Source organism: Lagopus muta, chromosome 3, assembly GCF_023343835.1.
Source record: "Lagopus muta isolate bLagMut1 chromosome 3, bLagMut1 primary, whole genome shotgun sequence".
Taxonomy (NCBI): domain Eukaryota; kingdom Metazoa; phylum Chordata; class Aves; order Galliformes; family Phasianidae; genus Lagopus; species Lagopus muta.
Window position 1 is genome coordinate 84,754,687 of NC_064435.1, and position 13,473 is coordinate 84,768,159.

The 13,473-nt window shown below is 39.3% G+C and overlaps 1 protein-coding gene across 11 annotated transcripts in view; it reads left to right on the plus strand.

Annotated features, from left to right (window-relative positions):
* The window catches only part of PHACTR1 (phosphatase and actin regulator 1), a 291,827-nt gene that overhangs the window by 178,474 nt on the left and 99,880 nt on the right, over positions 1-13,473 (plus strand). The window lies entirely within an intron of this gene.

The window sequence follows — 13,473 nt, forward strand, 5'->3', positions numbered from 1 at the left end:
TTTAATCACGGTAGCTGCCCTTTATTTCATTGTCTGTGAAATACATTGAAAAGGCACATGCGGCTAGATGAATAGGATTTTGGCAATAGGGATGAGAAATCCCAGATCCATAGGGATCTGAAATGTGGGTAGCAGTCACCCAGACAAAGCCAATAACCATGTGCTCTTTCCAGGGCTGCTAGGGCTAGCGTGTAGAAGAACAATAAACAGTTGCTAGAAAGAGAATCTGAGTTGCCCTATTTTTAGAGTTATAACAGGAAAAAAACAGATTATAAATAGGGAATCAAAGATAGTTTGACAAAGAGCAGTTGTTTTTTAGAAATCTTCATCTAAGTCTTGTTTATTCTATGGCTTGTTTATCCATCGTTACTTGGGAAAGTTGTTCTGAATTATTTAAACTGTAAATATGAAATGGATTAGTTATGTCACTGTAAGCCCTAGGGTGGATGTTTATTCAGTTCATGAACTCATTCATCTTATTTTAATTCATTAAGGCCAATTCAGCTCTGAATTAAAATGTCCACGCAAGTATTTAATATAACATTGCTGATCCTCCTTGAGTTACTTAATTTAGATGGCTTTTCTTGAGAGCCTGTGTAAGTAGCCACAAGAGCTAGCAGGAAGGAATGTAGATTACTGACATGATCTGCCACAATATGGAGGCCATATTGCGTTGGTGAGAGCTACTCCTGGCTACCAGAACTGACCACAAGGGCCAGGCTGAAGAATCCAGAGGTGGTGATTGGAGCATTTGGTAAGGAGAGAAAACTTGGGCTCTCTTCCAAATTTTGCTGCTGATCTCTCTCTCCATCTTGTCCTAAACAACTCTTATAGGTCATGTAGGCTCCAAATATTGCAGATTATGGTCTCTTCTAATTTTTGGTCAATCTACCAATGTGTGGTACTTTCTTCAGAACTCCTACTTGCTAAGTAAAGGCCTTCAGAGAGAATCTTGGATTCTAGTAATAAAAAGCAAACTATAAAAAGCCCCACGGTGACTGCAGAAGTCTTGGAAACCGAAAGAACAGAAAAAAAATTGTTAAGATTTCTTCTAGTATTTAAACTCCATTTTGAAGAACACAGTTGGTGTTTTTAATATTTGTAGTTTGCTTTACTGAATCCAATTACATTTCCAGAGTGATGTTTCTGTTCTGTATTGCAGTATCTCTGTAAAGAAAACTGGAGGTGGTTTAAAAGAAGACGTATTTTGGTTTGCAGTGATTTGTATAGTCTGAATGTAGTACTCTCTTGTTGTTGGCTGCATTTGAGTTGCTTGTTGTCTACATGATGTTCCTTTCATTATAACAGTCTGTCTTTCTGACCCCCTCCCCCCTCACACACACACTTTTAGATAGAAGTAATGAGAGGATAGATCAGTGGCACTGACATCACCAGCTATTCCTTTTGCTATTGCTCAAGTAGCAGATATATATTGCCAGGCAGAAAAACTGACAATCTCAATTATTTTGCAACTGAATATATGCATGTACATATTTGAATCTGCAGTCCTTATTTCCCCTTAAAAGGTCTTAATCTGATAGTTAACATTCTTGGTCCTTTGTACCTTCAGAGCTTTATGCATCTTTGCAAGTTAATCAGCCAACACAAACAATTCTGTTTATCAAAGCAGGCAGTAAAAATCAGCCTTTTGCTATGGTGAATCATGCTTTTTCAATTTAACCAACAGCATTATTTGCCTAGTTTAAAGGAGAAATTACTCAGGGAATTTACTTTTGCTGCTAGCTACTGCTTTAACCTGAAAACACAAGTCCATCACCTCCCTTAGTTTTGCAAAATGCTCATGGTCTCCATATGCTCATCATTAATTCCACAGTTGCATGGTGCTGACAGCTGAAAGTGCATAGATAAGCAGCGCTCCGAGTGAGGTCCAAAGACTGCCCAGAAACCCTGCTGCCTGAAGGTGACTTGTGTTTGTGCTGAAAGTAGTTGACAATGGGTTTGATTTTTCTTTCTGCTGAAGCTGATGCATTCTCCCTGTCTTCACTGGGTGCAGGGTGCCTGGCGGGCAGTTGCTGAATGCCAAGATCCTTTGCTCATGCAGACAGCCTTCAAAGGCTCCTGCCAGCTGCACAGTCCCCCTTTGGAGGAGCTTTGTATGCAAAAGAAGACAGTGGTGCTCAGTGGGCGCTTGGCTCCTTGCAGTAGTGAGCTTTGTGTCTGCAGGCCAAGGTGTCTCCAGGATGTGTACATGTGCTGAAAACACACTGTTTGCAGCCTTTTAGATTTAAGTTCTGCCTAAAAACACTTGGTAGCTCATGAATTTTCCATCACCATCATCAAAAATCAGTTCTTTGACCATGCTTATATGCTGGCACTTACATTTTCAAAACTGTACGTATATCCCTAAAAGCCTGTGTGCTTTATGGACCCAATCGAAAGCCCAGTAAAAATGATTGTTGAATCCCGTTTGGTTTTCATGGCCTAGGATCAAGCTTGCATTAAGCAGTCACAGTAGCATTCCTCCCAGTTTCATATGTAATGAAAAAATACCCTATAGGCATATGAAGCATTGGTTAAACAAAGATACAGTTGGTTGTGAGTGAAATACTCAGCTGGTGTTTAGACTGAAGTTTAGATATGCCTGAGCATGAGGGTTTGGGTTTTTTTCTTAAATGCTAACTATTTCTGGACACATCTCTTGTGGAGGATTTTTGTTGATGGCTGTGGGGAAAAGAAGCAAAGCTATAATTCCATAAACAACAGAACTTATGAGAGCTGATTTTATATGGGTTACTCTTTCCTGGATTAATCTGAGACTAGGAATGCAATTTGAATCACTTTCCTCTAGCCAGCCTGCTAGTTTGTCAGAGCTTTAGGAACATAATTTCATGGTCTTTCGTTCCATCACCAAAGATGGCTGAAATGAGAAACAGGTAATGAGTTTATCAGGTAGGGTGGAGAAACACAAGAGATTCAAAATTGCTTCAAGAAATACATGAAAATGAATGAGAGAAAATAGACATTGGCTGGCTGGTGCTAAAAGGTTACCCTGGCTGTTCTGGATTTAAATGGGTTTGGAAGAGTGGCAGTGCTCTTGGCAACCTTATACACCTTCAGTCCCGAGTCCAAAATATTTAAACCAAAGGTAATTCTGTAAGGAAGGATCAGAACTTCTGAAAAATTGTTTACAGAAATAATTGGGGATTTTAGGATACCTGTAGATTTTATGATAAGTGTAATCTGTCCACAGCCTCCCATTTGCATTGGAAAGAAGGAATTAGGAAGGAAGGAAGATATTGGCATTTCCTAGGGAAGCCTCGTCACCATAAGAGATGCCCATGAACGGAAGAAGAACTTGTGTTTCAGAGGCCATGAATAAGTGGTGTGAGAAGTTCACTTCAAGGAGTTTCTGAAAAGGCAGCAGCAAAGGAGAACAAAGCAAATCCCATGTGGAAGAAAATCCACAATTAATCCTTTGATCTGGCATTATTAGAAGGAAAGGAATTAAAAATGAGTAGTATTTATTGAAGTTTGTATTTACCTGTGAGTAATTCTATCGTAGTTCGTCTTTTCATGAGAATGACTGAAAATGCAAGAACCTTTTCCTCTGCTTTTTAAAATCAGAAAACTTCAGTTAACTGTGCTCCAAAGAGAACCCTGTGGTACAGTGGACACAGGGGATTGCAAGAGGTTGACACTGGTGATGCAGGGACAATCCTGAGTGTGCTAGCATAGCAATCTGACTGAGAGCTTGCAGTGTTCCCTGCAGTGAACCGTATCAAAGGCAAGGATTATCTTGACTGTGCAATAAAGAACTTGGCCTACATGTTTTTCTCAAGGTAGACAAATGCCCCTGCCATTTGTAAACCTGCTGTACAGATGCTGTGTTGTGATGATGATGACTTCATTTTGAAGGACTTCATAAACATTTTCTTGACTGTTATTTACCCTTGAGCTAGGGGATAACTCGTTGTCTCACAGTCTCTTTGTGTCATCATTCATCTTTTGCCACACCCTGGTGTTTTGCTCTTGGTTTTTTTCCTTCCTCTGACTATGAGTAATTAATTTTTGAAAAGCCCATAGACCACTGCCGTATCCAGGAATGAATGTAATGTGCTGTAATGGCCTCATTCTCTCCTTGAAGGAATCCTCAGTGGTATGGATGATGGTTTTCTTCTGACAGAACAAGATAATTTGCTATAGTATGGCCTCTGCCATGTTACGTATGATTCTCTGTGGATATTCAAGGAGAGGGCAGGATCAGAGCCTATACTATACCTGTTCACAGTATTTCTGGGTATGCACCAGTATATAGCAGAGTCCTGATGGATGTCTAGATAGTTCACCAAGCACCACTGTTACCTGTTCAGAACAAAAGGAATGACAACCAGAGAAAAATCATGTGTACTGATTTATAAACTAGAAGAATGCATTCAGTGACAACTACCCATCATATTCAGCGATGGATCTAAACAGACTGTACCGCTAGACATCCATCCTTGGTCTCCATAACATGGGAGTCTATCATCTTTGCAAGTACAGCACGTGTACTCATCCCTTGCACCATGCAGCATTTTTTTATTTAGATGTGATGTTTATGCCCCAGAAAGCTCATAGAACAGCTACCTTTAAATATTGATGTTGACTTTTTGCATCAGAATCCACAAAGGCATTGTGCTGCAACAAGAGGCCAGTGACACTGTAGTATTCGTGGCATTAATGTGCAGACTGTAGGCAAAATGCTCTGCAAGTAGCTGAAAAAACCAATCAAAATCCCCCTATTTGTTAGGCTAGCGGATTAGTCCGTGTTCTGGTTTTACTGCAAGGATTGTGAAACTGGCTTGATTCAACTGCTCTTGTTTGAGTGACTGTGATCAAGTCATGTCTCAGCTGTACTGTAGTGTAAGCTCATTCTGAACTCACATAGCTGAGACTTGAATTGGCACTATTAAATTAACAAATATCATATGAATTCATTTTTTAATCAAGATATGTTAGGATTCTTGCCTCTATCAAGAGGGAATTGGCTGAGCCTGTCTTGCAGGAAGTCATGAGCTTGACCCTGCCACCACCCATGGACTGTTCTACATGCTTGGACTTGAACCTGGATTTCCAAAATCCCTGAGCTCCTGCTGCCAACGAAGAGCTGGCAGTTTTACTTATTTACTTATATATACTTATTTACTTACATATACTTATTTACTTGTATATACTTATCTACAACTTATTCCTTGTCATCTGGCACTGGTTCAATTACTGAACTGGCTGGCTCTGAACTCATCAGGATAGCCATGACATCTTCCTCCTATGCTGACCAGGGTGACTGCTGAGAAAAAGAAGTTTTATTTGACCAGGATTGTCAGGATTTATCTATGGAATTAAGTGCCCTGAGGGGGAGAGTGGCTCTTGTGTGTGATATCTGTTGTCTTGGTAACATGGTTTTATCCAGAAAATACAGTTTGTGTCTGAGCACCCTTGATACCCAGAGCTGCAATGTGAGTTATATTGGTCTCTTTGCTTTCTTTGCACTCCTAGAAGGGGGGACCATAAAAGTGAGTGCTGGGAGTTCTCAGTATAGAAAAGCCACGAGGAAGAGATCTGTGACACTCTCCATCTGTACCAATTAAAAATATGCCAAGCCATAGTTCACTGCACAGATAAATTGCACAAAAAGAAAACAGGCCTTGAGGATTGCACTGTCTAATGAAAGCCAACAGTATCTCTCTTAGCTAGTGTTACAGCAAACGTGGTACGGCTATGCATATTACGAACAAATGGCTCTGCATACTTGATGTGAAATTCCCTGTAGATTAAAGATGAACAAAGCAGTAGCTATTCCAAACACATGTGCTAAGGTATGGACTAAGTACTTTTTCTCTTCAGTTGATATCTGTTGTGCTGCAGAGAAGCTGCATAAAAATAAGGCTAATAATCAGGAGCCTCAGGCTAATGTCACACCAAGTGATGTAAAGAATCTCCTTACTCATGTAATACTTGCTACTCCAATACAACCTTTACACATATATGCTCATGTCCAACTTTTTCCCCTGTAATCTATACATGTGTTTGAGCATTGTCCTTCATTGCATCACCTTCCCACAGTAGATGATGCATTGCAGTTTTCTGTCTGTTAAACCTGTTGGTAAAAAATCTCATCGCCTCCAGTGACAACAGGCCTGACCCTATGTAAAAATAGGGTGTAGCCAGAAAGCTTTCTTTTGCTTATCTAGGACATCACAGTTTGTGACAAGACCACTTTAAATAATGTTCTCGAGTAAGTAAGAAGAGAAAAAAGAAATGTATGTACATTTATTAAAGGAGATAACTGTGGAACAAATCATGTCATTGAATAATAGAATGGAAATTGTCTACAAAATGCTGATTTCTTGGCCATCTTTTTTTTAATTTTTTTTTTTTATAACTTTGCTTGAATAATGAAAATGCTTTTTTTCCCAGTGGTCTCCAAACGACCTTTAGTCATTTCCATTTGTAGTTGCTTATGTGATTTTCCCAAAGTCTTTTGAAGTGGGACTGCTTCTGTGCAGGAAGGCAGTATCAAGAGACACCTCTCATCCTGTTCCTGTCTCTGTAGCATCCCCATGGAAATTGAACCAACTGCTTATGTGGAAAAGTAATACAAGGAAGCCACTGAGGCAATTTTAGCTGTCTCTTAATGAAATGTAACGGCTGGAAATCAGGAAGCACATGAGCATCATGGGACCAATCTTCCCTCTGTGGAGAAGCAGCAATTGCTGTGTAAAACCACAGCCGGTATGTCTCTGAGGAGAGCAGCGCTACGATGAGTGGGTAGCTAATGCTATGGTGGAGTGCTTAAATCCAAACACTGCTTTAATTAAATTTCAATAAGTATTAGGTCTAGGAAAAATAAATTAAGCAGTGGGCAAGATTTTTGAAAGTGGGAATCCATCCTGAACTGACGTGAGCACGCTGACCTGCATCTCCTCGCCATCTGCCTGACATCATTTTCAGGCTTTGGGGTATCCTTTCCAGTCACTGGTCAACCATATCTTAGTAAAACCTGGGCTCTTTTCCATTCTATCACTACTGCTGCTCTGTAATTGCTCAGAGTGTACCCCTGAAGGATTTTATTTCATTTTTCTGTACTTCACATCATGGGAGAATGTCCAAGTCAGATAGCAGCTTCCTCAATGCAACCCAGGTTGAAGTCTCAAGCTCTTCCTGCCAGACATGTCCCAGCCAGATGTTGATAGTATCACGTTCAATGCAGGGACAGCACAAGATCTCATCCACGGCAGTCCAGGGCACACACAGAAGATGTGTCATTTTGCAGTTTCCTTTAGAAGACCTATGTGAAAGTTTTCCCTTCTTTTTTTTTTTAGTTATTTATAATACCTAATATCATCTGGTTAAAAAGAAGCAGCAACTAAAAAAATGGTTTTTACTTATTTGAGATCAAAATTGACTTGGCTTTACATGTTTATTCCAGATATCTTTCAGTTATCTTTAATTTCAGAATTAAACAGGTTTCTGTTTAATTCTTCAGATTGGGTAACGTTGTCATTGTAAGTAAAAGACTTAGTTGGCTCCGCTCCTTTGTTCATCCAGTCAATTTTAATCTGTTCAGTTACTTGTCTTTTAATTGCAGAGCTAACTCCTAGGCAGAAGTAAACCTGTGCTCAGTGCTTGACAATAAGAAGCATGGGGTAGTCTGTACACTCTTTGTAAACAAATAACAAAGAATGGATGCTGAATAAAGTTAGCAGGAAGACAAGGAAGGCATGAGTAGGTATCTCATGTATATTTGTGCAGTTAGCACATACACATGCTCACATGCATTAATTCTCACTTTCTTCTTTCTAGTTTTAAAATGCTGGTGAAAATTCATACAGCGGAGATTTGTAGTCCATAATTTAAATTTTGTCTGCACATACTTGATGTGAATTGATGTGAGCAATTATTCTGTGAGGTTAAATGCATTAAGAAACATTTAATCACTCTGCTTTGGGCGTGAGCCATTCAGAGCAGTTTGTTCAGGGGTGATATATATATGTATAGAAAAGTTATTATATACCTCAATAAACTAGAACAAGTTGGACAACCATAAAATGGTATATGTTCTAGTTCCTTCTATCCATGTTTTAATTTGTTAATTTTATTATATAATGTAAAAGCCATTCCAGTTCTTGGCCATTCATGTGTGAAACAGATTTAGCTTAGTTGTGTAAACATATGCATATTTTATATTACTTTTCTATTGAATTTATGGATTGTATGCTACTAAGTAGATGTAAAAGCAATGGAGCACATAATAGAAGTAGGGTTCTGTTTTCATCTTCTAGTTTTGGAATGAGGTATGTGTAATTCAGAGTCTTCTTTCTTACTTGATTTTTGTTGCCCCAGAAGTGGATAAAAAGAAGCCTCTACCAAGTAAAATGTTTTGCTAGATTTGCAGAGTTCATAGTGATGTAGGATTACGTATAACAATAACAAGAGGTAAAGAGATTCTGTAGGATCCAGGCCCACAATAAGAGAGTGCCAGACTCTTCCAATCTCCTCTTTATTTCAGTAAGCAAACAGGGGTACAATTTTTCCCAGCTCCATCTTAATGTGCATGGACATATGCTCTTTCCTTCTAAGACTGTCAAAGCCCATAAAGAGTTTTAAATGGACAGTTCCTAGTGAAATTCAACATAACTGGATGTGTAGTGGCCAAGAAGTTAAGGGAGCTGGGAATATTCATTTCTGTGGTTCCTGGTGTTTTCTCTGTGCACCTGGATACTGAAGTGCCCTATTGCTTCACACTGTAGTGTTCAGAGGTGCCCAAAGGATGCTACCAGGCACTTTTGCACCTTGCTGAATGATGTGCCAGATCAGTGAAGGATGTTCCGTGGGTGAACTGGGCTGTGTGTAACTTCAGTCCTTCGCAGGAACAGTTGGGCACGGGAAACCACACAAAGCAGACCTGGCAGAATAGTTTATCAGGCAGACAGGTTTAGATTTAAGGAAGCTTTGCAACATGGGGCAGGGTGGTAAGAATGGATGAAATCCATGGGACACATTGGATCAGGCAGACACCGTGTTCACTGCTGCTCTCACCAACTGCTTGCAGATACAGAAAAGAAACTCTCACAGTAGCTTCCTTGGAAATGTAAATCCTGATAGAACTATTCTAGTGCATCTCAGATGCTTTGGTGTGTGCATGTTTACATGTTTGCAGTTGAACTCTAAAGGTGCATCACACTCAACAGCAGTCCACACTGAGGTGATTGTTTGTAGTGAAACTGTGACTATCTGAAACTGATTCTGATGATTCCAAGGAGAATAAATTACCAATCTGTCTTTGTTTCAGTTAGCGCAAAGATAGGCAAGATTTCAGGAGATGTCACTCCCTTGGCAATTTTAGCATTTGGACTTACTTCCTATTTGAGAATAATAGGTCTTTAAAATAAAAAAAAAATAGGTCTTTACTTCTCGGCGTGCTTTTTTTGGAGTCAGTTTTAGGACATATGGTGCATCTTCCTCTTTGCCAGTTCTGGTAAAAGATAATATACCTGAACTTCAGTCAAACGTATTAGGATGAGAATAGGTAATTTTGACGCTTCATCTGAAAGTTCTTTGTAATTTTTTCTGAGCTGGGTTTATCACAGAATCACAGAAACACCGAGGTTGGAAAAGATCTACAAGATCATCCAGTCCAACCTATCACCAATAGTTCTTACTAAACCACGTCCCTCAACACAATGTCCAAACCTTCCTTGAACGCCTCCAGGGTCAGTGACTCCACCACCTCCCTGTGCAGCCCATTCCAGTGCCTGACCACTCTTTCAGAGAAGTAGGATTTCCTAACGTCCAGCCTAAATCTCCCATGGCACAGTTTGAAGCCAACAGTGCTGGAAAAACACTTTCTGAGTTTTAAACATTTAACAGGGATTTTGTGTTTCTCATGTTCTTTCTCTACTCTGTTCCACTTAATTACAGGAGAGTGAAGTGGAAATACAGTCTTTGTTTACATTTCTTTGTCCCACTTGAGAATAATGGAATTGCTTTGGTGTTCTCAGAGTGGTGTCTGACCCACAGTGGCAGTGGTACCATCTGCTAATTAAAGGATTTGACAAAATAAGTGCAATTTTCTACTTAAATTAGAAGGTTCATCTTAGTAGGGTTTGTGACTCTTCTTCAGCTTGGGGGATACACAGAAAGAAGGCTTGCATCAGGACAGGCAAATAACTGCTCGTTAACATAACAGACTGGCATCAGGAAGACAAAAGCCACTGTTCTTTATACAGAAAATGAATCATTCTCACCTGGGACACATAATTCTCTGCACCTGTCTCGCTACTTATCTGTGTATACTCACAATTCTTGCCTGTTAACTGTTGTTTTAATACTGATCCATAATATTCCACAGCACCGCAGCAGTAGGGTTGTTTGGGAAAAAGATGAAACATATTATTGCAGCATTTTATGAAGAACAGCAGGAGGTCACAAACCACTTAAGTTTCCATGCCGTAGAAAAAATGATTATGTATTTATAAAGATTAATTTTTAATAATGCTGTTAGCTACAAATGTTCCTAGATCACATGTTCCTTGAACTCTGGTGAAGCTCGCATCTGAATTCAGAACAATGAAATATGTAAAATATTTCAGCTGCAAAATATACAAAATATGCTGGATACACAAAAATGCTTGATATTCAGATACAGTGAAGTTTTCATGATTGAAGATCTCTGGAACTTCTGGTTCTTGTATTACAGCTACGCTCATCATTCTTTTAATATCTAGTCAGGATAATGCTGATATTGCAAAGAAAACTGTAATCCTATTATTTTCCTTAAGTGTGTAACTCATGACAGTGCAGAAGTGGAATTGAACAACCAGAAAGACAATTCCTCATAAATTCATACACTGAACATTACCCATCTAAGCATATTTTCAGATAAAAGCATTATAATCTGGAGACTGAAATCTAGTGGCAGTACCAGGATCAGGACTTTGTAGTATCCTCACCTGCGCTTCTAGAAGTTGGTATGTGTTTGCACTGTAAAAATGCTGTGCATTTTGTGTGGAGAAAGAAACCTTACCAAGGACATTAATGAAATTTGGATCCTCTCTGAAAAAGGAAATTAACTGGAAAAGCTGTTTGAATTAGTGGATGCTGCTCCCTGTTGCAAAAAGCTATTTGAATTAGTGGATGCTTCTGCTCCCTGTTGCAGAGAAAAGTTTTCATTAAAGACATCCTGTTTCAAAAGTTTCTTGTTTACACGAGGCATTGGTTTGCACTGTGCAGCCTTACTCAAGTCACTGGTTTTTTGGACACTCCTGCTTGGACCACAATCAAGCCACATTCAGCAGCACCTGTCCCACATGCAGCTGCTAGGGTTGAAACTATAAAGATGGCTTCTAAAATGTTTTATAGTTGTAATGGGTTAATCTTTTCCATACAGTATCTTTGCAAGGTACCACAAACATATTGCATATTGTTAGGTATTTCTCAGAGGTGAAACGTAAGAGCAAAGCTATTGGGAGAGCTCAGAGACATACATGGAGTAAAACTGGAGGACAATGGAGGAAAGGCTCGATCCAGTCTTACTGAAGGGTTGAGGCACTATTTTGCTGTTACAGGTGGCATAGGAACTTACTTGATTCTGATGTACGTGACTGATTCAGAAAATGATCTGAGAATTTGAGAGCTTTCCACAGAATATGTTACTAGGTGGCTGTCATTTCCCAGACTGCACAACATCATTACAACCTGGAAAAGACTGTATGAATGTTTATGTTGTAGGTTGTACTCTGCATGCAAGGTAAGCAGTACTAACACCCCTATAGGCCTGAATTGGCTTCAGAGGTTCTCATGTATAAGATCCTGTCTGGTGTTGCCAAGTTTGTCACGTCTTGTCTATACGGTAGATGCCTGTGTTGAGCAAACAATGTTAGCCTCTATGAAGATGCATATTTTATTTCCAGTGTTTTATTTTATATCTAATAATAGTATTACTGTTGTCAAAAAGCATGTGGCTGCTCATATCAGAATATATAGTCTCCTATATGCTTTTGGAATAAATTTAATATCTGCAGTCATTTTGCTGGACGCAGTAAATCCAGTAGCAGTACTCAGAAAATGCTTAATGCTGTTTAGTGTTTCTAAAATTTCTGCCTCTTCTCAGATACTTCCTCAACACATTTGTCTGGGCTCTTTTGGGCCCTTTGGAAGAAGCTCCCTAACTCTGGCCATCTTTGCCCTTATATTTGGCTATGTAAAAAAGAACTGGAAAACTCAGGAAGTTCAGGTCCCTCCCTTCTGATTCCTCTTAGGAGGCTGGAGCACTGAACAGTTGCTTATTGCAGTTGCTACCTTTGTCTTGCTCAACTTAGCTGAACATTGAGTATACTGTGTCATAGAGCACCTGTACTTTAGCAGATTTTCCTAGTGGGAAGTTTTCTTAAAGCAAAAACATTTGTATGTTACTTTATCATTAAAATTTAGCATACCTCCCTTTGAAAAATATTAGCCTGGAAAAGCATCTACCTTTTCACATTTTCTTTTAAGTAATATTCAGATTGCACTTGTGGTTACCCTTAAAAAAGCACATGTAGCAGGCTGGCTGTATGGTGTATCTTTTATAAGAGGGGAGTTGTTTGAAGTAACATGAATGGACAAAGCTTAACAAATCCTGTCACCAGAACTTTAGCCTGATTGAACGAAGATGTAATCCTCACCTAAAACAATGCAAACCATCTGAACAAAAATGGTCATAGAATCATAGTCACAAATGTATATTAGCCATACAATTCGTAGCTCAACCTTATTTTTGTCCTTCAGCTAAAAATGGTATGACTCAGTAACATTCGGTTTGAGGACCTTACACAGTTCACAGCACCAGCACAGACTGTCCTACACAAATATGTACAGCTGTGGATGAGCTCCTCCATGTGTTATCTGAGTGGAGAACCTGAGTGGAGAAGGAAAATAGTGGTGGAAGGGCGAAAGCTGACTCAGATCATGTCAGCTTGAGGATGTTAGACAGCTTCTGTAAATCTATTAAAAAAATAGTGCACAGATTTTCTTTGCTGCTTTTGAATATATAAATAATGTATGTGAGCTCTAGAAATAACTCTAACAGTGTCAAGGAAGACTGTCTAAACCACTTGAGATATTTTTATTGCCAGTTTTCAGCTACATTTTCTTCTGTAAGTTTTAGCTTGGCAGTAAGTAGTCTGATCAGTGTACAACTTTCTGTACTTAAGGACTCAGCACAGGATATAGTTTTTGAGAAACCCTTTGTCTTAACCAGATTTATTCCACATAAATGAAGTTCACCAAGGAAATAGGGCCAGTTCTCTAATGTTATCATCAATTACTGGATGCAGGGCTTGAAGGTGTACTAAGTAATTTTGCAGATGATGCGAAATTGGTAGGAACTTTTGAATCCCTGGAAGGCAGAGAGGCATTGCAGAAATAAAAGGCTGAACAAATTGGAAGGCTGAACAATCGCCACCTCCAACCCTCAGTATGAATGCAGACTGG